The sequence below is a fragment of the Triturus cristatus genome, chromosome 6 (genome assembly GCF_964204655.1).
Source record: "Triturus cristatus chromosome 6, aTriCri1.1, whole genome shotgun sequence".
In the NCBI taxonomy this organism is placed as follows: Eukaryota; Metazoa; Chordata; class Amphibia; order Caudata; family Salamandridae; genus Triturus; species Triturus cristatus.
The window spans coordinates 79284847-79297824 of record NC_140589.1 but is presented as its reverse complement, the minus strand read 5'-3'; the positions used below and the strand labels follow the sequence as shown (position 1 = coordinate 79297824).

The 12978-nt window shown below is 47.4% G+C and overlaps 1 protein-coding gene across 3 annotated transcripts in view; it reads left to right on the top strand.

Annotated features, from left to right (window-relative positions):
* Nucleotides 1-12978, top strand: part of LOC146813789 (cap-specific mRNA (nucleoside-2'-O-)-methyltransferase 1-like) — a 944292-nt gene that overhangs the window by 548807 nt on the left and 382507 nt on the right. The gene's annotated exons all lie outside the window — the stretch shown is intronic.

Sequence of the window (12978 nt, the reverse complement as noted above, 5' to 3'; positions counted from 1 at the left end):
TTGCAGTTACAGCTTACCTAGATACATACATTCATGGACATCTCCTTCTAACTACTCTTTCTGACCCCATTATCACCCGCTGCGGGAAAACAATCTAACAATGGTGTTGATGCTCATGAGCACTTTGACCTAAGGGAGGAGTCACCTACCTCGTGACTGAAAAGAGTTCTTCGAAGAAAAACAAAGTGCAAACATCCAGGCCCAACACTAGATGGCGATCTATGCAAAAGCATATGATTCTACAGCTCTACATGTCAAGTACAGATGCATACTGGTAAGTATCATTGTCCTTACATTTCAGATTCATTTCTGTTGCAGACTCCGTTGCAATTGGTAGATTGCTCACTGCACCTTTTTTGACATGGGGTGTAGGTCGTATATATGTGTGTTATAAATTAGATCACTAAACGTCCATTGCCTCCCTTCCTCACCCAAAAGAATGGAAATCCCGAGAGAATGGAATGAAAGTGAGGTAGAGAGAAGTACATGCTACAAGTAAATGGTAAACGAGTTAAACATGGTTTTGGAGTGAGTGAAGAATAGAGTTATTAAGGCTTACGGATATCGAGAAAGAACCGCCACTTAAAAGCTCTCAGTGTATGTAGGCAGATGAAGAAGTTTAGCAAGCCTCAAATACCATTGTCTCAGTTTAGTGCAGAGTGGTTTACTGTAGAAAGTCCAGACTGTAATCTGGTGAACTTCCATACAAAATAATCCACAGATGCAATCCTTCGTTTAACATCACATGACTACCGAAATACTATATGACCTTAACCGCAGTTGAGCAATCTGAAGGGAAGCCGCAAGATTGCATAATGACCTATTTGCTTCAGATGTCTTGCTGCATTATTTTGATTAAAGTTCCATGTGTGTGGTACCTTCTTAACCTGGTAGAATGGTCCCTCATCTTGGCTGCTCCAGATTCCAATGCAGCAGAAAATGTAATGCAAAAAGGAAATGTCGGCTTTCGTCTTGGTTAATGATAGTGGCTCTCCATACAGAAACAAAAAGTAAAACCCGATTGACCAATGGTATGCCCAACAGTGGAAAATTCGTCCTTGTAGTGGGAACGATAACTGTATGTTCTGTCTTTCAGTCAATAGTGAGCATTTAAACATGTTAGGTAATCCTTCACGCACCTACCCAGGTGTCATGCTTCATCCATTGGCTTCTTCGCTCACCAAAAATTATTGTAATGGTGAGCCAGCTTTCTTAAATAATGAAGGCGCTTACAGAATGTCAAATCCATAACTCAAGACAGAGGGATCCCAGAGGGCGAGATTAAAAAATCTATTGGATATCTCTAAAACTGATTTATTCCTTGCTTATCAGAGCGATGGTTAAAAAAATGTGTTTGGTGCCAAAGAATAATTAGCACTCCTGCGCCACAGTGATCAACATGTTTGTGCCAAGTGGCCCAATAACAGGGTCTACGGCATTCATCCGTACCAGGATCCCTTACTTAATATTAACACTCTCCATACAACCACTCATACATCATGCAGTCACTACTTTGAAATACTTGCTTATGATCAGTGATACTGTTTCCACTTTGAGGGGGACCTGTAGTAAACATAGAAAATAAAATTACAGACACACACATGTTCACTAGGGAGCATCATGTGAAGGGGACGATGGCCACTGGTGGCCACTGGGCCGTACTTTGAGTATCACTGCCTTTATCCCCCCCGCCCCCCCCCCCTAAATTCTATGGGTTTGTTTTCTTGGTGTCCCTCCATTCCCTGTGCAGCGTGTTTCGGGCAGCTGGGACCAGTAGCACCAGACTCCTGCAGGCTAGGTGGAGCTCTTACAACAGGCATTACAGGCCAGCCTCTTATAATGTATTATTCTTGCTTGTCACCCTTTTCTTTGGTCCTGGGGCTATGCCCCTCTCCGATCTGCATTGCAAGAAACCTACACTGTTGTATCTCTCAACTGCAAGATACACTACTTGACTAGGCCTTCTACTCGGGGATACTTAGGTGTCTTTTTACGTTTTTGTCAGCGTTTGCTCTCCGGAGTACTTATACAGGGACTGGTAGAAAACTCAGAGGCAAGGTTGGAGTGGAATACAAGCTGTATTTATTTCTATTCTTACGAATCTTAGGTTTATGAGCAGTCCCGAAGGCACAGTCAGGTGTACACAAACGAAACACGAAGGTTCTCAACGAATAGTCTCTCTCTGTGTATCCTTGGGCTATTCGGAAAATGCTGTCTGTATACTCGGCGGCTCCTCTTGGCTCGTTCCCTGGGTGTGGCCGTTGTCAAGATATGCAAGGCAAGGGGAGACAAGAAAAGTACTTGTAATGGCTTACTGTGATAGGTGCTGTAGGGAAGGGGTGTGAGGGACACCGGTGCTCTAATGACGGAAGGTGCAGTGATCCCAGGCGGTAAAAGAGGAGGACAGAGAGGAGAGACGTCTAAACCTTCTCCCGCCTCCTAAACCACCCTGCCATACGCCCGCGTACCTGGGTGAGCCACACGCCTCCAGGCATGTGGCTGGGCGAAGCGCCTTCCCGTTGGCCTCCTGGCTTTCGTCCTCCGTCTTCGTCCTCCCTGCCGTCCCTGGATCTCGAGTCCTCGTCTGGTACGGCGTCCGGCAGGCTCTCCGACTCCTCGGTTCCCGGTGCGTTTACTCCCACGTCTGCTTCCCGTCCTAGCGCGCTCTTCCTGATGCTGTTTTCCTCCTCCCTTTTCATTGGTGAAGGGAAGGTCACAAGGTAGTTGTGGGCGGGCCTCCCCGCACTCCCAGGAGTCTTAAAGGGGTCCGTCCCTGTCAGCGGTTCATCAGGTTAGTCGACGTCACAATCCCACTCATGTGGCTGTGGGGAAAAGACAGGGGAGCGGCAATGTGAATACTGTTCAGACGTCACAGGGGTCTCCTCGCTCCCGTGTCTCCTTGTTTCTTGTGAGTCCGAGGTGACCCCGTGACATTTCCTCCCCCTAGGATTCTCCCATCTACACCCACTTCCGTAAGGCCCTCAAAACTTTCCTGTTTTCTCAGGCTTTTCCTAGCTAGTCCTTTTGGGTTTCTTTGTGAGCTTGGATGAGTCCTCAGCGCCAGGAAGCCGCTTGGCCACAGTGCGCTTAATCAAATTCCCCTTTTCATTTCATTTCATTTCATTTCATTTCCCGTTCGGGGAGAGGCAAAATGTGGGATAGGAATCCGCATTACCGTTCTCACTGCCCTTTTTGTGCCTGATGGTAAAGGAGAAGGGCTGCAGGGTCAGAAACCATCTTAAGACCCTGGGGTTATGTCCTCGGTTCCTGCTTAACCACTGTAAGGGGGCGTGGTCTGTATATAAAGTGAAATGGGTCCCTTCCAGATAGTATCTTAGTTTGTCTATAGCCCATTTCACCGCTAGACACTCCTCTTCAATTGTAGGATACTTCAGTTCTCTGGGGAACAACTTTCGGCTTATAAAGAGAACAGGATGTTCAATTCCATCCCGTGATATTTGTGACAGCACTGCTCCAATCCCACACCCGGATGCATCAGTTTGCAACAGGAAGGGGCGTGAAAAGTCGGGTGAAACCAGGACTGGGCTAGTAGTGATGGCGTGTTTTAGGTTTTCGAAAGCGTTCCTTAGGATCTCCGAGGGCTGCTGGAGGGCTTTGTTCTTTACGTCCTTCTTTAGAACATCAGTGAGGAGTCCGGCTATCTCTGAATATAAGGGTATAAATCGTCTATAATACCCAAGGAGGCCTAGGAAGGCTCGGACCTCTCTTTTGGTGCTAGGAAAGGGTGTCTCCCGGATGGCCCTAACCTTGTCTTCTTGCGGGGCTATCAACCCGTGCCCTAACACATACCCTAGATATTTGACTGATAGGTAGCCTACCCGTGATTTCTTTGAATTGATATGCAGACCCGCCTCCCGCAATGCTTTTAATACCAGGTCGAGGTGCTGTATGTGTTCTTCCCACGTTGAGCTGAAGACGACTATGTCGTCTAAGTATGCCAAGGCACAGTGTTGTACGTCTTTCAGCACCTCATTCATGAGGCGTTGAAAGGTCGCAGGCGCTCCATGAAGCCCAAAGGGAAGCACTAGAAACTCATACAGCCCGTCCGGGGTGGAGAAGGCGGTTTTTTCGCGGTCTGATGGATGCAAGGGGACCTGCCAATAGCCTTTGGTGAGGTCGAATGTTGTAATAAATTGGGCCTCCCCCAGCTTCTCAATTAAGTCATCCACCCGTGGTATGGGGTATGAGTCAAATTTTTAGATCTCGTTGAGGGCCCTAAAGTCCATGCAGAAGCGAATGGAACCATCGGGTTTTGGAACCATCACTACAGGCGAGTTCCATTCACTTCGGGAGGGTTGTATGACCCCCATCTGTAGCATGTCGTGTACCTCCTTTCGGACCGCTTGCTGTCTGGCCGCTGGTATCCTGTACGGCTTTTTATTAACCACCTGTCCAGGACGAGTGTGTATCCTATGCTCTGCGAGGGTAGTTCTACCGGGTAGGTCGGAGAAAAGAGGGGCATATTTTTGTAGGACGACGTGTAGCTCTTCCCGTTGGACCCTGTCTAGCTCTTCATTGACTACCAGTTGCCCCATGGTAGAGTCGGGCGTCCTATGGGTGGGTAAGGTAAAGCCCACCATATGGGTTAGAGGGCCCAACCACTTTCGAAGGAATTTGATGTGGTAGGTTTGCACTCTATTGGGCTTTATTTGTAGTTTGTAGCTGGTTTTTCCCACTGTTCCCACGATCTTATAGGGTCCCAATCTCTCTGCTTTGAACTTGCAGGTGGAGGAAGGCATCATGACTAGTACCCAGTCTCCCTCCTTCAGTACTCTCCACTTTTTCCCTTTGTTATAGTGGTATGCTTGTTCTTTCAGGTTTTTTTCTAAATGAGAGTATGCCAGGTCTCGTAACTTCCCTAATCGGGCCTTGAGATCCCGAGTATACTCAAGCATTTCTTTGGTGCCTATCTCCCTTCCCGTTCCCATGCCTCCTTGGTCATGTCCAGAAGTGACCGTGGTTGACGTCCATAGAGTAGCTCAAAGGACGTACACCCGAGGCTACTCTGGTATTGGCTCCGGATGACATAGAGAGCGAGGGGCAGGAGGCGGTCCCAGTCCCTTCCCTCTACCTGAAGCATTTTCTTGAGGATGAGCTTCAAGGTCCCATTGTACCTCTCCACCAAGCCATCGGTTTGTGGATGGTAAACCGAGGTACGTATATGGGACATATCTAGGAGGGTACAGACCTCTTTCATAGTCCGGGACATAAAAGGGGTTCCCTGATCCGTGAGAATCTCTTTGGGGAAACCCCACTCTTGCGAACAAGTCCACTAGACAATTGGCTATGTTTTGGGTTGTCGTAGCCTTTAAGGGAAAGGCTTCGGGGTAACGTGTTGCATAATCAACCACAACAAGTACGTATTCATGACCTTTCCGGGTCTTGGGGAGAGGACCTATTATATCCATCCCTACCCTGGCGAATGGTGTACCCACGATCGGGAGAGGTTGTAACGGTACGTGGGGTGGTTGATAGGGGTTGCGTTTTTGGCACGTGGCACATTCCTGGCAGTATTGTTTCAACTCTTGGTGTATCCCTGGCCAGTAAAAGTGTCTTAACACGTTTTTTAAGGTTTTTTCCACACCGGTATGCCCAGCAGTTAGGTGTGAGTGGGAAAAAAACATTATCTGAGGTCGAAAGGCCCTAGGCACCAACAACTGTTCCTCGTCCTCTGGTGAAGGCTTTCTATACAACATGCCTTTTTCGATATAAAAATAGGGGTAGGCTGACGTATCGTTAATCTCTCGTCTACGGGCGCTTTCCCAGGCATTACGCAGCGTGTCACAATCGAGTTGGGCAAATTGAAAGCTTCGGTCCAATACCCAGGGCTCGGGGGTGAGTAAGGCGTGTGTGATTGTTGGCGCTACTCTGTCCCTGTCCCGGGTGGGGGCCTGTGCTTGGAGAAGGTGTTGAAATTGGTCTAGGAATTCGGGATTATCTGTTCCTATGATCAAGGCTTCGGGGAGACCTGCCATTACACCCAGCCGGACTATGAGTGGAGTCTTTCCTGGGTAAGTGATTTCCACAAGGGCTACAGGGTAGGGTTTAATGTCTCCGTGGACGCATCTAATGTGTACCTGTTCTTCTGGCACTATCTGGTTCTGCTCCACTAATTCCCTTTGTATCACCGACTGCCTGCACCCAGAATCTAGTAAGGCCCTCACTGACTGTCTGTTCACCAGGACACTCACGTAAAATGCGTTTCCCAGTTCGGCTGTATATAACACCGTCTTCGGTAAATACCCGATCTCCATGGGTTCCTCTTGGGGTCTTCTCTTGGGGCAAGCTCTGGCGATATGACCCCAGTCCCCACATTCGTAGCACTGCGGTCCCTTTGGTGGCACTGCTTCCGTGCGGCTTGGGACTATACGCATAGCCTCAGGGGTAGGTCTGATCGCCCTTCTTTCAGGCCTTTGACTCTGGGGACGTGCCCCTCGTTCCGTTTCAAGTTGTGGTATCCGTGGTTGTGCTCGGGCAAACGTGGAGGCCATCTCGATAGCCTCCTTCGTGGTGAGACCTGAGTGTTGGCGGAGCCACCTTTGTGTATTGTAGGGGAGCGCCTCTAAAAACTGCTCCAGATAAATTTTATCGAGTATTTCCTCTTTCGTGCTTTCTTGTGAGCGCAGCCATTTATCTGCTTCGTTTTTTAGGCGATAAAAGAGGCTCTTGGGTTCTCTCCCGGGTGTCCCTTTTCCTTGCGAAAACGGACGCGGTATGCTTCACAGTCCATGCCAAGGTGGTCAAGGATGACAGTTTTAATGGTCTCATAGGGGGCGGTACTGTTTGGGTTTGCCACCTGGTATGCGGCCTGCGCGTTCCCCGTGAGTAGTGGAGCCAAGACAAAAGGCCATTGTTCAACTGGCCACTTACAGGCCCTCGCAGCCCTCTCAAAGTTCAATAGGTACGCGTCTGGGTCTTCCCCTGGTATATATTTTTGTAGGGCGATGCCCGTGGGTCCAGTGGGAAAGGAACGGGGTACCTCTGTCCCACCGCTCGCCTTTTCGCTAGAGTATTTCACTAGGTGGTCTAGTTGTGCAGCGAAGGAGTCTTTGAAGACGTCTCTATCGGCCTGGGCTGATGCCATCTGCCGTTCAACCGCCCATTTAAGTTCATCCTGTCCCTTGATGAGGTGTTGGATGACGGTTTCCATTATTTCGATGCTAATGGCTACAATGCCCGCATTCTCCACCAAATGTCAGCGTTTGCTCTCCGGAGTACTTATACAGGGACTGGTAGAAAACTCAGAGGCAAGGTTGGAGTGGAATACAAGCTGTATTTATTTCTATTCTTACGAATCTTAGGTTTATGAGCAGTCCCGAAGGCACAGTCAGATGTACACAAACGAAACACGAAGGTTCTCAACGAGTAGTCTCTCTCTGTGTATCCTTGGGCTATTCGGAAAATGCGGTCTGTATACTCGGCGGCTCCTCTTGGCTCGTTCCCCGGGTGTGGCCGTTTTCAAGATATGCAAGGCAAGGGGAGACAAGAAAAGTACTTGTAATGGCTTACTGTGATAGGTGCTGTTGGGAAGGGGTGTGAGAGACACCGGTGCTCTAATGATGGAAGGTGCAGTGATCCCAGGTGGTAAAAGAGGAGGACAGAGAGGAGAGACGTCTAAACCTTCTCCCGCCTCCCAAACCACCCTGCCATACGCCCGCGTACCTGGGTGAGCCACACGCCTCCAGGCATGTGGCTGGGCGAAGCGCCTTCCCGTTGGCCTCCTGGCTTTCGTCCTCCATCTTCGTCCGCCCTGCCGTCCCTGGATCTCAAGTCCTCGTCTGGTACGGCGTCCGGCAGGCTCTCCGACTCCTCGGTTCCCGGTGCGTTTACTCCCACGTCTGCTTCCCGACCTAGCGCGCTCTTCCTGATGCTGTTTTCCTCCTCCCTTTTCATTGGTGAAGGGAAGGTCACAAGGTAGTTGTGGGCGGGCCTCCCCGCACTCCCGGGAGTCTTAAAGGGGTCCGTCCCTGTCAGCGATTCATCAGGTTCGTCGACGTCACAATCCCACTCATGTGGCTGTGGGGAAAAGACAGGGGAGCGGCAATGTGAATACTGTTCAGACGTCACAGGGGTCTCCTCGCTCCCGTGTCTCCTTGTTTCGCGTGAGTCCGAGGTGACCCAGTGACAGTTTTTTAGGTCGAGCCTAGGCAACGCATGCTCTGCTCTGCGAGGCATTCTGTATTTGAGTATGGATTTGAAGCCCACCCACTCTCCGCTCATATATTCGGCATTGACTTGTCATTGTCCTTTGTAAATGCTGGCTTCTGATTGGTTAATATGCGTGTTAGTTCCTCCTTAGTACCGCCTTGTCTTTATTTGTAACCTCCCATGAAGACTGGCCCTTCCTTTTACTTCTGTTGTTACACTGTATGTCTTATTGAGTCTGTAAGCACTATTTTCTTTGAGTTTCTTCTGCTGAAGACACAACATGCTTTCTTGCAACATTCAGCAGGCCATGCGCACTTGCACTTTCCAAGCAGCCCCCGACAATGGCGGACACTTATTTGAAATTCAATCGGTCTTGCATCAGTGAGAGTTTGAGCTATTGGCGTTTAAAATAACAATGCCTTTTATTTATGTGTTAATATTTTAAAAGATAATTAAAAGGCATTGTCATTTACAATGCCAATAGCTTAAACTCTTGCAAATGCTAGACCTGTTGCATTGCAAATGCTTGTTCTATATTGTGCTGCTAACTCCACTGCAAGAATCTCTCTGAGTCATTAAAACACTGGGAATCAATTGCTCTTGCTCTAGATAATCTTACCAGCACAAAAGACTCTCCAAGGGGAAAGGAAGCCAGCAATCATCTGCTGCCACAAGAAGGCCACCTACAAAGCAGTGACTTCTCCCTTCCCCTATCTCCAGTGGTCATTCAGTTTGGCGAGGGAAAGTATTATAAACCATCTGCAAGTTTGCAATGAACAACAAAAGACACATTGGTCTTGTATATTGTTCTGAATGGATATTCTCTTGGGTTCAAATCTCTTCCTTCAGTGGTACCACTGAAAAATTCTTACCTACCTCAGCAATTGGTCGGAGTAGATGTAAATACGTTGCTGCAAAAGCAAACAGTGGAGGAGGTTCTACGAAACCAAAAAGGAATCTGTTCCGGTTACTTTCTGGTTCAGAAGAAAGGCACACAGAAATGCTAGACCCATTTTAGGTATCAGATTAACAAACAAATGGATCAGGGGCATAGATTTTCAAGATTCCTATTTTCATATTCCCATCATTTAAAAGCATAACAAATTAGTCAGATGTATTGTAGGCAGCACCTTTTATCCATTCAGGGTCCTCTCTTTCACCTAAAGTCGGCACCTCTATCTGCTTGGAGCTCATGTTACTGGTGGCAGCACGTCTGAGGAGGCAGAAAAGCCTAATCTATGCATACCTGCATGACGTGGGTGGTCGGGGAACAAGGCGCCCCTGTTGCACTGTTGATCTACTGTATCTTGATACATCTGCTCAAAAAAACAATACAATGTGTTAGAAAGAAAACACTGTCTAGAAAATAAATGTAATCAGCTGTCGGATAGCAGAACAAGTTAACACTGACCCAGGCAGCCATCCTGAGAAGAGGTTCAGTGCATTCAGGCTATGATCCTGATGTTTCAGCCTCTTTCCTGGATCTCAGTGTTGATGACTGAGGCTCCTGGGCGAAGAGGTGGGGGCAGGGTGGGTGGTTGGCCTCCTGCATCATGCTGGTAAAACGTAACAGGTGGCACATACAGGCTATGCAGTGGAACATTAAATCCAATTAGGCACAACATCAGGGGAATCTGTTAGACTGTATCCTGATTTCAGAGGATACTACAAATGTTCAGCAGTAGTGGCTACTGGACAGCGATTGGGTCAGTTACATGCCCCTCTCCTTACCCCACAAAAAGCTGACGGTGTTTACAGATGCATTGCTTCTGGGTTGGCAAGACCATCAAGGAAAGGTGGAGATCAGAGGCCTCTGGTTGGCATCAGAGACATGACTCGACATGAGTTTGTTGAAGTTGAGGGCAATTGCCTTAGCGTCAAAGACTTTCCTGACCACCATCGGAGGAAGGCTGGTGGAGGTGCTCAGGACTGGGTCGAGTCTTGGGCTCGGTCTCAGAAGGCTCTCTGCCTCTGGAAGTGGCTGTACTGCCAAGGAATTTCTTTGGTAGTAAACTATCTGATGAGATCTTTAAAGGCCAGGGCAAACAAACTCATCCTCAGATGTTTAGAGGATCAAAAATGACAGTTGGATGCAGAGGTGGCGCAGGGCGTCTTCCAGAAATCTGGAGATCTTTTGGTCACCGTTGAGAACAAGCAGTGCCAGCACTTTTGCACATTGAGTTTCCAAATCTTCTCCCTTAGAGACGTCTTCCATCTATAGTGGAGCTCAGGACTCAGGAACAACCTGGCCCAGTCATTCTAGTGGCAACAGAAGAGTGGTGAGCCAGAAGAGTGTGGTACTCAGAACTCTGTCCTCCTACCAAGCTGTTGCTTCGGGTGGATCTTCTGTCGAGCAGCAGGGCAGGGTATTACACGCGGCCTTCACAAGCCGCATCTCCATACATAGAGATTAAGCGACAGGTGTTTATCTCCTTCGACCTTACCTCTGAGGCCATCATTTCACTGAAGCGTTCTCCACAAAATCAGTGTATGCCAGTTGTTGAGACAAATTTGTGGATTGGTGCAGGACCCAACACATTGACCCATTACAAGTGAAGTTGTCTGAAGTTTTGTTGTTCGTTCTGTCCCTGGCCAAGCAAGGACTTGCTAAGGGCTACTAACTGGCTCTTCCAGATTTTTGGCGATTACCGGATCAGCCTTTGTTATTAAGGTCAACTGTTGTGCTGAGATTTTTGAAAGATTTCCAACATTTCTTTCTGTCAGATCCCTTTCTGCTATTGCAGCAGGACTTGAATTTAGTCCTCATTTACTTGATGAGGCGATGAACAGTTGTCCTTTTGAGACTTCCGATGTTAATGGTGGTCTTTCTCATTGCCATAACATTGGCTAGATGTGGTGAGCAAGCTGCACCTTGTAGAATGTTTTTTTCCATATAAGTTACTGTTGTGGACCCGAGGTTCCTTTCTACTGAAAGTGGTCACTCCATTTCATGGCGGACAAGCTGTTACCCTTCTGGCATTCTTAAGCGGGCAGAGAGACACTATCATTTAGGTACTATAACAGCAGCAAGCTTTTAGATCGATTGCACCAAAGAATATTGAGTGGAGAATGAGCTCTTTTTCCGGTTTTAAGGAACAAAGACGGGCAAGGCAGCACAAAAACAAACCATCTCTCGATGGATTGCTCTCTGCATAAAGATCTTCTCTGCATTGCTGAAGATGCAGGCCCAAGAAGGCTTGTGGGCTCATATCACCAGGGCCTAAGCTGCTACCAATGCATTTCCATGCAGATTGTCTGTCTTGGACATTTGTAAGGTGGCTATGTGTGTGTCAGTACGTACATCCACAAAGCACTATTGCCTTGACATTCGAAACCTTCGACGGGGGCATTTTGCACAGTCCGTCCTTCAAGACTTTTTGGTCTGAGCCAATTCACAGGCCTTTCTGAGAAATTTGTTCAAATGATGGTTGATACTATCTGTTCTTGTCTGCTTTTTATAGTGGTATGGACTTGGTTTTCTATTCAGTGTTTAGGACTACTGATGAGGAGCCCCTGGAAGAGAAGTATGTTTTCTGTAACACTAGTTCCTGTAATACTGGTTCTTTTTCAGAGGCATCCTCATCAAAGTCATAAGCAGCGTTTCCACTGCCCCGGACAAGAGATAGCACATATTTTTCCATACACCCAGGGTCCTCTTGATCCCGTAAAAAAATGAACTGACCTATCTGTCACCTTAGGGCTTGATTGGACTCGGGAGGAAGGCTGAGACCCCTAGAGGCGCAGTGGCAGTGTTTACTCTCATGTATAGTGCAGTCTATCTGGTAATATTGTGCTTCATTTCCCTTTCAAAAAAAGTTTGAGAGATGTTTCTCATCACATAGTACTATGACTATTGCAGTGACTGATATAATTATTTCTTTTTTTTTAAATGGAACAGAAATTCAATGTTGCTATTTTTAGCCTCTTAATAGCTAGCCTGTATGGTCTGGTCATTTTAAACTTTCCTTTCTATGGAAAACTTTATGCAAGTATACATATATGTATATATTAAAATGCTCCAGGTTCCTGTGCGTATGTTGAACAATGCTTTGCATTTGACTTTAATGCGGACTTCCTGGGAAGAGAAATAGGATTATAGGTAGGTTACTTTCTTTTATAATTAATGATTCCTAGTATGTGTGCATTGGTGCTCTTTCTCAAGACATTTTTATTGCAAACACGTAGGTGACCGTATTAGGCTCATGATATATATATATATATATATATATATATATATATATATTACCTACTGGCGGTCGCCAGTAGGTAGTTATAGTTAGGACCACGTTTCCATAGGAAATCCGCAACATTCTATTTTGAATAACTTTTGCGCCGGTCGACGAATCCTCGCGAATTTTTCAAAATAGGTGGGGCGCTACACTCCGCTCCTACCCTGAAAGTCTCGGGGGGATTCGTCAAGTGGGGGCTGAGATAAAAGGGGGGTCCCAAAACGCGTTTTTCCCATGCATTTTTCCATAGGACCTTAAGACATAGCTACAGCCCGAATGGCTGAACAGAATTACTTGAAATTTGGCAGAGAGGTAGTCCTCAGGTCAAGGAAGTGCCTTTTGTAGGTTTGGTGTAAATCTGTTCAGTAGATTCTGAGAAAATAGCCTTTAAATCAATATATATATCTGAGCCAGCTTACGGTGCGCTTACGGTGCGCTTACCGTACGCGTACGGTGACGTGCGCGAGCGCGATTCTGATTGGCTCTTAGATCTTAGTAGACATTCGAATCGGCCGAAACCAGGAAGCGGCGGCCGCCATTTTCTCTCTCGCACTCTGAGTGGGGCAGCATAAATGAAGCC